Source organism: Trachurus trachurus (assembly GCF_905171665.1).
Source record: "Trachurus trachurus genome assembly, chromosome: 7".
NCBI classification, from domain to species: domain Eukaryota; kingdom Metazoa; phylum Chordata; class Actinopteri; order Carangiformes; family Carangidae; genus Trachurus; species Trachurus trachurus.
The window spans coordinates 31,589,094-31,604,351 of record NC_139901.1 but is presented as its reverse complement, the minus strand read 5'-3'; positions in this window follow the sequence as shown (position 1 = coordinate 31,604,351).

Sequence of the window (15,258 nt, the reverse complement as noted above, 5' to 3'; positions counted from 1 at the left end):
GGCTATTTCTGTGGATGCCATCTTGGGTGGTGGAAGAAATTAGCATAGCATTTTTTAAATCTATTTAATCAGTTGAATATTATCTTTATTGCCATTCTGTCGATGATTTTGATGTTGATGTTTTGCATACATTTATGCTTTTTTTGTACGTTTTTTTTCTGGTCATTTACTTAATTTAATATTTACACTGAGGACGATGCAACTCCTGCTACCTGTGTACATGTTTAACCTTTTTATCTGCCCTTTGTACACTTTAGTTTTTGTTGCTCGACCATGTTGATATTGATATTTGACATTTGTCACTATATATATATTTGTTAGAATTGTGTTTGTGTGTTTTTGTTGGTGCGATTTCTTTTCCTTTTCTTTTTTTATCATACGGCACTGCAACTGGAACCAACATTCCCTGAAGGGATCGATAAAGTTCCTATCTATCTATCTATCTATCTATCTATCTATCTATCTATCTATCTATCTATCTATCTATCTATCTATCTATCTATCTATCTATCTATCTATCTATCTATCTATCTATCTATCTATCTATCTATCTATCTATCTATCCATCCATCTATCCATCTATCTATCTATCTATCTATCTATCTCTGAATGTTGACCCTGGTCTTATGTACAATTTTATCATATTATGAACCCTGATCTGATGGATGTTGAACAATTGTATCACTGCCTCTATTCATTTGAAAATGAAAACGACCAATTTGATCCTAAAAAGTTGTAATTCATCTGTTGCACTGTTGCATTGTTGTTGAGCTACTCACTGAAGTTGTGTGCGATCTTCTGGTTGAGCAGGATTTCCTGGACGTTGTTGCTCTGCTCCGTCGTTCCAAACGTCCCCACATCCCGAACGGCAAATTGCTCGAATAAGCGCGACGTGTCGATCTCAATCCTCCCGGCGCTTTCTTGTTTCCAAAACGATTTTGCAATCTGCAGAGAAACACAAATTAATTCAGTGCCGAGGCGGCGACTACGTTTTACTGGGAAATCAATGTTCATATTAGAAAGGGAGCAGTCGACTGAAGAAGAGACAGACAAAAACAAAGACTAATTCCCAACAACGATGCAACACAGAGGAATAATGAAGAGAAACTGAGCTGAAACTGACCTTTCAGTGTGTTTGCCAAAATAGTAAAAGACGGCATTTAAATATGAGTAATTCACACCAGTGACACCGTTTGTTAAGTTTTACACTTAACTGTGAAAATATGCTAATTTAGAGTCTTCTAATCCAGTGGTTCTCAACTGGTGGGTCGGGACCCAAAAGTGGGTCGCGGACCTGTTCTGGATGGGTCGCGGACAGCTGGTCAAAAAAAGTACATAGTTAATGCGCATGTGATGTTGGACATGTCTTTTCTTTTGAAATAGAACCTATTTTGAAAGGCACACGACACTTGCACACATGCAGTTGTAATGCTCCTCCTCAGTTTCTTATTATTTGCTCTGAATGCAAAGATATCAGTTTCTTATTAATGTGGCCTGAATGCAGTGAAAATACCTTGTTTTGTTTTGTGGGTCTTTATTTTGTGCAATTTGATATTTATTAACTTTTGTGAACATGCTCTGAATGCAGAGATGCATTAGAAGTCAAATGTATCGTTTTGTTGGTCTCCATTTTGTGCAGTTTGATATATTTTTATTCACTTCCGTACATGCAGTTGTCATGGTCCTCCTCAGTTTCATTCATGTGCTCTGAAATGCACTTTGCTCAATAAAGAGCAAAATTAGTTTTTAAAGGCTTTTTTTTTTTTTTTAATCTTGGTTTGAATTCTATAAAAGTGGGTCGCGACTTAATGACCATGGGAAAATGTGGGGACTAGTTGAGAACCCCTGTTCTAATCAATAAAAGTTTGAAGTGTTACCTTGTCTGAGCCGACCGTGTCCCAGTGGAAAGCCTTGGTGCGTGTTTTTCTCAACTTTGTCTTGGGTTTACAGGGTAAAGGTGGAGCCACTGGGATGAACGGGCGCTGAGGAGGCGCTGGGGCGGAGGAGGAGGGTGAGGGTGAGGGTGAGGTGGGTGAGGATATGGGAGAAGTTGGAGACAGGACAGGAGGCAAAGCGTCTCGTCCCGTAACTTTAGTATTCGGCGTCTTGAAGCTGCGAGGTGCAGGAACAGGAACAGGCTTTGAATAATCAGCGGGGGGATAAACGTGACTGGTGGTTTGAGTATTTACATAATCAACCGGAGGATAAATGGTGGAGCTGCCACCGCCGCTAAATCCACCGCTTGACTCCAGATCTGTACCGCCGTCCTCTGTGTCTTCGGCGTCTTCGGCTATGCTTACACTGTATAGACTCTCTGCAAATAAGAATTCACCCCCCCTGGACTTCCTCTTCCAGTCCGAACACAGCCTGTGGACGGCCGCCACCCAGCTGTCTCGCTCCTTCTGAGCGGCTCCGGGTTGATCTGATGCAGGAACCTTGAACCTGGAAGGAAATCACCCAAAATCCCCCTTTAATACAAGCAGAGAGAGATAAACACTTCACATCTATATACAAATCAATCAATCAATCAATCAGCTTCTCTACATGTATTTAATGAAGCACTGATCACCTGAACTAAATCATATTTAATGAAGATTATAAAAACCCAATATTGGGTTCATTCCACCAATGTTGATTTCTGAACTCTTCCCAAGTTAAAGGGACAACGAGGAGTTTTGGAAAGCGAAGTGTCTTCATACTACATTTACCATGAGCCTCCACGTGCACGGTGAAATTCTTGGACCGGCGCAAGACGGACGTCTTGCCAAGAATGTTTTCATTCATCAACAATGAAAGTCGGAGGTTCGAAGACGATCAGATACCGTCGTAGTTCCGACCATAAACGGTGATTTGGCGGCGTTATTCTCATGACTCGCCGGGCAGCGTCCGCAAAACCGAAAGTAAGGAAACGCTGGACGGCTCGACCAGCGTTTCCACCGATAATTAAAATAACAAAATAACAATAGAGACAAAACTATATATTTATCTAAAATGGGCCCATTAACAAGTGGTAACGTAGATTCATCCACATTAACGTGAGACGTTTTTATAACCAAATAGAAACTCCTGGTTGTCCCTTTAAAACATTATCTAATGTTGTTTTAAAATGAATATGAACGTGATTTTTTGCATTATTATTATTCAAGATCTGGAAACACTGGAACTTTTTTGTCATTTTGACGAGTTGTCATTTAATAAATGCTTAAATGACAATATTTTTATTTCAAATTTGGGAGAAATGTTGTCAGGAGTTAATAGAATAAAACAAAAGTGTTCATTTTATTCAAACACCTACCTAGAAATAGTAAAAAATAAAACAATAAAAACAAACAAACAGAGAAACTGATGGTTGTTTTAGAGAGCTGCCTGTATATTCATGACTTTAACACTTAGACGAGGCTGCATCACAACTGCTACAATTAAAATGAATGCACTGTAACACACTGTTGCAGGGCTGTAGATGAACGTGAGAAGAAACACAGCTGATGTGACGGACTGAATTCATTAACCCCCCTCCCATCCCAGCCCCGCCCCCCCTCCCCTTTCTGTTACGATGATAAGACCCCACACTCACTGGTACTTGTTCTTGTGTGTGATGAGGGTGAAGGCGTCCGGGCTGGGGGGTTTCTGCACGCTGGTGTCACCGTCCGACAGGTGGATCACGATGGACAGCGGCGTGTTGCTGCTGGGCGCCATCTCGCCGTTGGTGGACAGGGCTCGACTCCTGAAGGGGGTCAGGGTCAGCTGGCCGGGGTGGAGCTGCACCTCGTATCTGGAGTAAAACATACAGTATGGTTGTTGTTGTGTTACTTTGTTATAGTTTAGTAGGGATGTCACGATTATAAAAATTATTGGTATGATTATTGTCAGAGAAATAATCACGGTGTTACGATTATCACGATTATTATGCACTAATTAATATCACAACACTATGAATGTGTAAAATCAAATGTAGTCAAAATATAATTACATTACTCATTGTTTACACAAAATATCTCAAGCATCTTTTAATATATGACACTTATAGGGTAAGTGTTTGAAATACAGGACATAAATTGTCATCTATACCAAATGTTTATGTTTATTCTAACAGTTTTTTGTATTGGTTTTGGGGTTTTTTTAATTACAAATGACACACTAACATTTAAATTCCTACCAATTCAATGTTACGTATATTAAATGGACCAGTATCTGAGCATTTAACTTTATTTTGGCGCACACATTTCATTTTTTTTTTAAAGTAACGGTATTTAATAATCTTTACGATTAATTAATTGTGGCGTTTAATACCACGATTAATTGTGAAAACAAGTAATCGTGACATTCCTAGTTATAGTCCACCATTATTGCAGAGAAGGTACTTGAACCCCCTGCAGACTGAACCCCCTCCTCCTCTGCTGCTGCTGCACATTCACCATAACAAAGAGATTAACAAAAACACTTACTAGACACTTTCACCTATTTGCTTCCACTGACATGAAGCAGCCTGGATGTTGACCGTCATAATCGTCTTCATTAAAAATACATGAGTGTTGGATCAGAATTAATGCCTCTAGTCACAGATCTCATTAATCATTAATCATTAATGCTGCCCCCCCCCCAACCCCTCCCACCTTGTTCAATGCACCAGTGTGCAAGTGTTCACCTAAATAAATCAACACGTCTGGCATGAGGAACTTTTAGGAAGTGTGTGCAACCAAAGGAATGAGTGAACTGAGCAGCAGCTGCTTGTTGCACCTGTGGCCACAAGGAGGGGGGCAAGAGCGCCTGAAATGCCCAATAGGCTTTTGCAGGCTGCTGCTTTGTTTCCCCTTTTCACTCTGAAACTGTAGAAAACTAAAATAATACACTGATATTGATTAAAATATTGAAATAAAAGAGTGTTTCATGTTTAACTTTATGTCTTTTGGATCATTTCATCTTCCACTTGATAAACTGTTCACGTTAACAGACATTTTAGACCAGGGGGGGACAAACTTTTGCATGACACTATGTACATAATTATATATACATACTATACGATAGAATTTGCACTTTGTGTGACATCCAAGAGGTGGAGAATGAAATGCATTTTGTGTTATATAGGCTACTGTCTTAGTAAGGTAGATCCAAATAAGGAATGTGACGTGTGTGGTTGGACGATGGTGAGAAGCTAAAACATCTTTTTCAGTTGAAAATGTATTTGCATTTTCTTTATTTCTTGAAAAGTCCTGGGCAATGAGACGAAGAGCGATATACAGATGAGAACTGAAACTGAATCAGGAGTTGTTAATTCATGTGTCGCACTTGTGTGGCGGGTAATACCAACAGGAAGGACTGTCTAGTTTTTGATTTGTCAGTAAATGTGTCTTGTAATCTCATATGGGATGTGAATGATACGAAGATAAATATTCATTCATTCATTCATTCAATCATACTGTATAGGCCTATATAGTTCTACAATATAGGCCTATACAATGGCTGCCTAAAATGATTGCACTGCAAAAACTCAAAATCTTTCCAAGAATATTTGTCTTATTTCTTGTCAAAATGTCTCATTTCTAGTCAAAATTAATCTCTTTCTACTTAAAATAAGACTCATCACCTAAAAATCAACTAGTTTTTGGACAGATTTCACTTGTTTCAAACAACTTTTCACTTGAAATAAGTAGAAAAATCTGCCAGTGAAAGCAAGTTTTTTGTGCTTGTAATAAGGAAGAAAAACTTGCTCCACTCTCAGATTTTTCTACTTATTTCAAGTGAAAATATGCTTGAAAGAAGTAAAAAGTGTCTAAAAACAAGCTACTTTTTATGTGATGAGTCTTATTTTAGGTATAATGAGATTAGTTTTGACTAGAAATTAGACATTTTGACTAGAAATAAGACAATTATTCTTGGTAAGATTTTGAGTTTTTGCAGTGTGGTATTAGCCCTGGATTGGCATATTGGTAATGGCACTGACAGGATCCCTAGAAATTCGTTTTTTAATCTCTGTCCATTCAGTTCAGACCAGAGACACTGTGGTTCGGTCAAAAGGTCAGAAACTCAGCCAGCACCTCTACAGCTCACCGATTAACACCTTGTTGTTGTGGGTGGACAGAGTGTATAAGGAAAGCAGCAAATAAAACCTCCTTCCGACATCGTCTCTCCCTTGACTGTTGTTTGAACAGTGTCGCTGCCTTCGCTGCTTCACGGCTCTATAAAGGACACAACCTTTGTCCCCGGCGCCGTTCAGCTCCACAAAGCGCCTCCATCCCCTCTGCTGACCCTCCTCACCCTGCTCACCCTGCTCACCCTCCTCCCCCGACACTGACCGGGGTCAGCAGAGGGGATGGAGGCGCAGCGCTGATTGCGTCATTAGCAGTAAATGTGTTGAAAAGGTCCACGATGCCCTTCATCCTGTTTATGGTCAAAGACGTTATCAGGAAGGTAAAAAGGACGGAGCTCTGGATGTTGGTCGGGTTTAAGTGACGTTATGATGTTTGTAGAAGCTAAAATATATTTTTGCCTGTCATTTTGCTTTAGGTTTGACGTCACTGCGTTGATGATGTCATTTGCGTTCACACATTGAGGGGGTGTGGTTATTTTCTTAGTGTGTGTGTGGTGGCGGGAGTTTTGAACACAAAGAGAGAGAGAGAGAACTAAGCTCATTAATTTCCTTTTTGATATAACTGCTTGTTGGCTCTTTTTGATTTTTGTCACAATAAACACTTTAAACTGATCGTGGACCCATGGAGTTTTTGGACGCGTCACAAAAGAGCTTTAAGTTCCTCAGCGGCTGAAGTTTGTTGAAAGACAGCCACAACAATGTTATTTACTTCTTTGTGTATTCAGCTAATTACTTAGATTAATTAATTAGAAAGAAAGAAGTCTATTGAATTGAATTAATTGATGCATTTTAAACAATCTTAAACAAGATTTTTTTCACAAGTTTGCAAGTAAGTTTTAATCAAATTTGGAAACATATGTCCAATTTATGACAACTGTGTGCATCATAAACATGTAATCGTGTTGTGTAGCTGTTTTATCATAAGGAAACAACCGTACTTGACCCATTTGAATGACGCCAGGCCTCCTCTGTGCAGTAACAACACTCCCTCCCGAAGGCTCTTCGGTGACTGAGGCTGATGATGATGACGAGTTTCTTCATCTCCCTCCTCAGTATCACTGTAGATGTTCCCATAGATGACCTGGTTCACAAGCTGCATTATCTGTGAAAAAGAAAAAAAGACAATAAAATAAGAAAAGGGCGGTTTTTGAACACACTGGTTTACTTTTAGAGTTTGTTTGTGTTTCTATTCACCTTGTGTTTGTCCTCCAGTGACGTGGCCTCCAGCTCGTAGTCGTGGTGTCCTTTGAAGGAGATGAAGAACCTGGACCCGACGCCGTCGTCGCAGCTCTTCACCATGGCGAAGGGGAACTGCCGGTTGACGATGCCTTTCTCTATGCTGCACAGCATTTTGGTCTTGAAGTTAATCTGCACCGTTACGACAAACAGTGTTTTTGATTAATACATTTTTATAAGAACAGGCAGGTGATCTATCAGTGATTACAGGTTGTTTTGTTTCCCACAGAAATAACTACGGTAAATGTTCAAATAAAGAAACATACTTTGCAGTGGGATTTGACATAAACAGTTTAACATATCCAGAGGATGTATAAGGTCAATGATGTGATGCAACCCAGTGTCAAGTGGTGTAACTGGTATTTTTTCATAAATATCTGACTATATACAGAAAAAAGAAATCTGACTCAGATGTGGAATAAATGTAATTCACTTTTACAAAGCAATACAATGTTTCTTGATAGATTTTACATAATTATTTGTCACATTATTTAGGAGGGGGAAAGCTATTTTTTAAGGATAAGTCCTGCCCAGTGTTGCTAAAATGCATTACATTTTAAATATAGAAATACAGCAACAACAAAAAAAACACTTTAAGTGGATCAAATATTTAATGTTTAATGTTTAGCCTAATTATCATCATGACCTATAATTAAGTGCACAGACCTGTACTAGCACCCTGAGCAGGTCTGTTCACTTAGTTATAGGTCACATACCAAACACACCTGCACTCAGGTACAGTATATAGTAACGGCCTACCTACACTCTATCTACCTGTCTGTCTAACACCTGTGTGTCAATCTGAGGTTGCCGTAACAGTTTAAGGGATTCCCATGACAATAGACAGGTCCCAGATAGAGGCTGTCAAAAAAAAAAAGGTATGCATGCCGCATGGTCTCACATTTGGGCTCATTGTGACAAAACGGAAGCTGCTATCAGAAAAAGAAGCAGACAGTGAGCGGGCAGAGACCTTCCTGAACACGTTGATGTGTTTCTGGTAGGGCTGTCAGAGTTAACGCGTTAATCGCGATGCGAATAATTAAAAAAATTAACGCGATTAATTTTTTTAATCGCGGCCCATTTTGTCCTCTGTCTGCTGGACTGGAGGACTGGAGTGTGGGACCTCCAGTCCAGTAGGTGGCGGTAAGGCACCTTCAAGTTGGTTGCTACACAAATATACACAGTCTAACATATATCCACAGCTCCATCCATTGATTTTTTGACGGCTTTGTTGTAAACAAATGCACGTGGCCAGGCAGAGGTGTAGCAAAGTAACGGGCAATTTCCACTGGATGCAATTCGTTTCAATTCTGTGTGAGTTTCATGCATCATGTGTTATGATTAGGTACTAGGCCTACTAGGTCTGGTCTAAAAGTTGTTTGTCTAGAGATTATAACACTTTGGAGTGTTGAAAGTCCAAAGCGCCATATATAATATTTTTAATAGAGATTAATCGCGAGTTAACTATGGAAAAAATGCGATTAATCGCGATTAGAAAAATTAATCGTTTGACAGCCCTAGTTTCTGGGGTTTCTAGAGTAAATATCTTGGCCATTTCTGTGAGGACATTTTCTACTTTGTAATGCAGTCCTGCATTTGAAGGATGAACGCAATGGTATTACAGTTTTTCTCTATTGGTTTGGCTCAATTCTTGAAACAGAAATTACATTCTCAAAATAACATGGACAAATCTCCAAACCACCTTGCAAATGTTCACAACAGAATGGCATTTCTCATTGATTTCATCAAATTGCAAATGTCTTAGTACATGTCTCAAGTGTCCTAGTGCATCTTTGCAAATGGTTATGTACAAGTACCCTAGAGTTAGCACAATGAGCATACATTTAGCACATTTTCCAAATGAATAGATCTTGCTGATCTAAGCTGATTAGTTGATTCTCAGTCTAATGGTTGCTCTCTCCAAAACATGTCAGCATGATTTCACTGTGTAAATCATCATATGCACAATAGTCTGTTCAACTGTCAAAATTAGTCAACATACTGTAGGCTAATACCATGAAAACCATATGAATTTCTTGCAGCATTTCATAAATTCATGACAGTAATTGACAGTCAGGTGAAATTAGAACTTGACTAACGAAGGAGGAGTTCCTACATCTCAGATGACCAATCAATCAGCTGTTTAGCTACCTGACTGGTGCTGTCTATGATTGTGAATGCTGCCAAACGCGTATATATTACAGGAGATCAGTGTAGGGGATGGTTGCGTCATTCACGCCGCTTTTTCCCTCGCTGCATCGCGAGGGAAAATATCCGCTGTGATGTTGATGAAAATATGTGGCCAATCAGAGCGCAGCGTATGGATGGTCAGGAGGATGAAGATGGTGGCCAGGAGACAGAAGGTGATGACAGTGATGACCAGTGAAAATGTCTCTACTCGTGAAACTTTGTTTACTGCACTATAGGCTTGGTATATTTTTTCTGTTTTTTTTGTGTTCATATTTCATACATGTACAGAGAACTGTAGGCCTATACATTTGTTTTTACAGTACATAATCTTGAGTTACTTTATGTAGGCTATATGTGAATAAAAATGGTTACAATTTCCTTGGCAATATGAGTGCAGTGTGTGTGATGTCAAACTTTGGAGGCTGCTCTTACTGTAAAGTCCTTTTCTTAGGTTTTATACGTCTCTGCCATAGTGACAAAACATCTAAGCATTTTGACTTGCAGTGCTCACAGAATGCCACAGGGATGATGCATTTTGGGGGCACTGACTACTTACATGAGAAAGAAGTTTGGTTTTGACACATAAGTAAACTGTTTTGGGAGAGATATGAGGTTCTGCAGCTCATCCATGGTGTCATGCTGAACCATCCAGTTTATTTTTGGTAAAAGCACTAAGTGAATGCAAATGAGCCAAAAGCAATTGAGAAAGATCTTTGCCATTTTGATGGTACTGACACTTTACATGGTAAAGGAATCTAGTTTTGAAGCATGTGTGAACAGTTTTGGGAGAGATATGCGCTTTTGCTAGTGAGCTGTAATGTTGTGCAGAACTGTAAGACTGTTTGGCCAAATGGTCTTATAGTTTTAAGAATGTAATTTCTGTTTCAAGAAATGAGCCAAACCAACAGAGAAAAACTGTAACAAAACCTGCAATGTGTGTGTATATAATATATATTTTCAGCTATAGATGATGATGTCACACTCCCTCCACGCTACGTGTAAATACGTACCTGCGCAATGACGTAGGCCTACACCGAGCAACCGCGCGCCCGTGTAAACAGGAAGTAGATTGTCCACTAAGATGCGGCGGTAATTAAAAAGCATCATCATATTTTCATCGACCGACCGTGCTGCTGTTTGGTAGTCGAGGAGGCTGAAACGACGAGTAGGCTATGTCCTTTGGTCCAAAACGTCCATTTTGACGTCTGCGTTGGGAACATTTGTGTGTCTCTCGAGACGTCGTCAGGTAAGCTAACCTTATTAAACGTTATACAAATAAAATATTTTTTTTTTTTTAAAAAGAAGAAGAAGAAGAAAGGAAGGAGATAACGTGTATGTGTGCATTGGTTTTCAGCATCCTCGGGCGTTTGGACACGGAGCTTCAGGCTGTTGGTGACTCTGTTTAGCTGTTTGGCAACGTGTCCGGTAGGTGTGTCTTGATTTACCGGTAGTATTTGGAACAGTCCATTTGAACAGGGGGGGGGGGGCAGTTGTTGTTTTTCTTAGGTGCATTTTGTGTCATGGGAAGAAAGAAAATCATCACTATATCCTGTATGGTTCCCCTCCTGGAAACTGATTTAATGGTATCACCCATATTTAAAAGGCTGAAGAGGCATCATTTTCTACCAACAAAATTGACATCCAAACAGACATTTTGGACCAAACAGCACTCCAAATGCTAAGACCCAATCAGCCACAGACACCTACATAATTTTCAAAGGTTTGTGTTTTGGTCATTCATATTTCAGTTTAACAACTTTTTATATTGAAGTATGTCCGTCAGTGTTTCCAAAAGGACTGCTGGATGGTAGGTGAAAACATAGAGAGAAGCATTTAAAACTTAAATTGTAGGTACAGTAGTTGTTGTGGACTTGGTATAGGCTTCACTATACTATATTATATTTGAATATGTCCCTTCAGTTGTAGTGTCTTCACTCACCTGAATAACCCTCTTATGCCACATGTAGCGACCGTGTTTATGAACACTGAAGTTGTACTGTGATGGCTGTTCCTCCTGCTCCCCCTAAAAAAACCAAACACAAATGCCATGTATCAACAAGTGGTTAAAAAAAACAACCAAAAAACAACTTCTGATAAACAACAGGGTAATTTCAAGGAAATCATTTTTTGCCCTTTTTGCTTCCTGTTAAGACATAGAACAAAACCTTCATTCATTCCTTCATGATGATACCACTGGGCAAATCTAAGTGGCCAGCATGTGACAGTCATTTTTAAACTGAACCAACAGGCTGAGCAGCGTATTAACATGGCAGCACAATGGGGCATATCGTATGTGGGAAATTGGTCATTTTGAAAGCCATTGCCTCCTCCGGTTTCAGTTTCTAAAAAGTTATTGTTTCTAAATTGCGACTTCATCCCACGGACGCAAAGAAAGTTATTAATAATTAGTCATTTTTAGGAAGTCCTGTTGTTAAAACCCACAACTTTTGGACCAATGAAACAAGCTTGAAATAAAATTAGCTATTTTTAAGTTGATATGGTGCAGTTTATTTTAGCATAAGTTGCCCATTTATAGTATTTTCTGACCATTTTCTATTTTATTAGTACCAAATTTTATTTTTTTGGTACTGGGTTGTTACCATGGAGTGATTTGTTAGTCTTACTTTTTTGGCAGCTTTTTATTGCAGCTTTTAAAAAAAAGACAAAGTTGTCATGTGGGTCATTGTTATATGAAATATTGATTGTAACCACTTTTAGCAAGCGACACTTTATCCATCACCTCGCTGGTTCCCTGACAGCCAAGCCTAATGTGCTATTGCACCATATTTCTGCTTGTGTACACATTCAACAAAGAGCTGATGTGTTAATTAGTAACTCGTATGAGTGTTGTATGGATCTCAGGCGGAGGCTTCAGCTATCAGACTCCTCTCCTGTTGGATCAGCTCCTAGTTTGGGTTCAGGAGGCAGATTTAGAGGCTTCAAACTCTCGTCTTGGATAAAGCTCATTGGCTCTGAACCATCCCTTCATTATGCTGCTGTAGGCCACAGGCTGCTGGGGGCAAACCATGCTGCCACCATCCCAAGTGCCTTTAGATAATGTATGTTATAATTTGGTGATATAATACTGAATTGAAATAGGACCATTATATTACTACTGGATAATCTCCTTTAAAGGGACAATGAGGAGTTTCTCCATCGGCAGAACAAAAAATTCCACGAGAATAAAAAAGTCTCATATTAATGTGGATGAATCTACGTTACCACTTGTTAATGGGCCCATTTTCGATAAATATATCGTTTTGTCTCTATCGTTATTTTGTTATTATTAGTGTGGCGGAAATGCTGGGCGAGCCGACCAGCGTTTCCTTACTTTCGGTTTCGCCGACGCTGCCCAGCGAATCATGAGAATAACGCCGCCGAATCGCCGTTTATGGTGGGAACTACGACGGTATCTGAACCTCTTTGAACCTCTGACTTTAATTCTTGATGAATGAAAACATGAGTCTGTCTCGCGCCGGTCAAAGAATTTCACAGTGCGTGCGGAGGCTCATAAATGTAGTGTAAAAACGCTTTGCTTTTCCAAAACTCCTCGTTGTCCCTTTAAAAAATCAAATGAAACATAAATATAAAACATAATATAAACAGCTCATAACTCTATCAACATGATCAGTACTGTCTCCAGACTTGGACATCAGCTTTGGGACAACAGATAAAATATCCAGGAAACTTGAAAGGTTGAAGTGCCGGTACCTCCTCAGCCAGACTGGGCTGTTTGAGCAGCTGGTCCTGGTCCTTCCTGGCCAGGTACAGAGCGTCGTCGATGGACAGTTCTCCGCTCTTCACCTTGTTCATGATGCTCAGCTGCATCTCGTTGCTCAGCTGAAATCACAACAAGCCGGAGCATCGACTTCAACTTAAACCTCTGGTTGCATTTTCTCAGTATCATCATTTGAGAGTTCACTCCTGTTGTGTATGTGCACGTATGTGAAGAGTTTTGGTTCATTTCTCCCCAAACAAGTGATAAAACATTACAAATATTTAATAGATGATCACTATGAAAACTTTGGATTTCTTCCTCATACTGTATTTTGCATGACAAGACTTGCTGAGAAACTCTTACAGTTATGATGGCTGATAAAGAAAGGAAGAATTAAACAGAATTCCTCAACAGATGTGTGTCACTCTCAGCCCAGCTGAAAGAGGAACCAAAGCAGCAAGATCAACATCTGTATCTGTTACAGGAACACATGCCTTCCTTAAATCAGTCACTGTCACATTTCTGAGCGAGTAGTAAATGCTCCTGTTGTGGGAAACCACAAAGAGCAGGCAACTCAAGAAGAATTGAGGAAGTAAAAAATGCTCGAGAGACTCCCATAAAGTGCACAGAAACTTTTTCTCCTTTCTTGCTTGACAGACCTGCCGCTAATGAAAGTGAGAGAGCTGTTTTCTCTGGAAACTAAGGGTACCAAAAGCTGTTGTTATTTAGTGACTCATCTGCAGATGCATTGATTTTACGCTCTCATAAACAGGCTAAATTAGTGTCTGACACTTGCGGTTAAAAAAAAAACATACTGCCTGATGCCGGCTTCCTCTGCCTGAGCTCATAAACTGGAGTCTTACCTTCGGCAAGTCCTCAGAGGGTTTATCCATCCTGGATAGATTGTCTTTCTTCTTGGTTCCTAAATTTGGCATCGTTTTTTCTTTTTAATATGTCTCACAAAAATCCATGCAACTGCTCAGACAATGAATCTGTTCCTCTGTTGTTGTTGTGGCAGAGATGCAAATGATAATTGGGTTTTCAGTGAGACAAATCTTGAGCGGAGAATTGCTCCTCTGAGCGGAGAGAGGGAACATTGCTTAGATTTGTTGTCACTTTCTACACCTCCCACTTTGAGCTCAGGTTGCACCGAGGTAAAGACCAGTCAGGTTTCTGCAGCCACACCCACAGCAGCTCAGCGCCCTGCACCTCGCTCTCACCTAGTTCACATGTCTGCACTTGTAAGACAATGTGCATTCACTGTAGGAAGCCTGTGGCCCCTTCACAGTCCCTAGAATAACTCAGGGCAATACAAAAAATAATCTATATGTCTCATTTAAAGACTTTTCCCCAGTAGTTTTACAAAAAACTTTACCCTCAATCAGAATGTAATTGTCTTTAACAACAACAGGAATAACAACATTGCCTTTACAACAAAACTATTTCAGCATCTTATGATAAGTGCTTTCCCTGGTAAACTAAATTATAATCCTCATGCTGCTTTATAAAAGCAGAGCATATTTTCTAGCTGCCACACAAACTGCAGAACAGATAAATAAAAATCTCAGCCTGATTATTTCATCACAAAAAAGTACACTGCCATACAAAGACCAAATAAAAAAGCAGTGGGAAACAGCAGCAACAAAGAAAATAAAGTAATTTTGAGCTTTTCCCATGGTAAACAACATCCAACAGGGATAATTATATTAAAATTGCATGTGTATGCGGAGCGGTGCCTTAACAACAACGTCAACACTAATCATTTCTCATTACTGGTGACGCTACACATCTGTTGCACAGCTGTCATGTGCTGCTAATAGCCTGGATTTTCATTTTGGGCCCATTTGGGACGCACAGGCGGCACAAACTCCCCAAATCCCCTCCATATATAGGTTGATTCTGCTTAATTGAGTTAAATAAATAGGTGGGAAACAACAGCAGCAGTAGGATGCGACACGTCCCATTTTCATCGTCTGTCTGTCTCGTTCTGGTCTCATTTAATGACTTTGTGCCAAATTTAAATTTT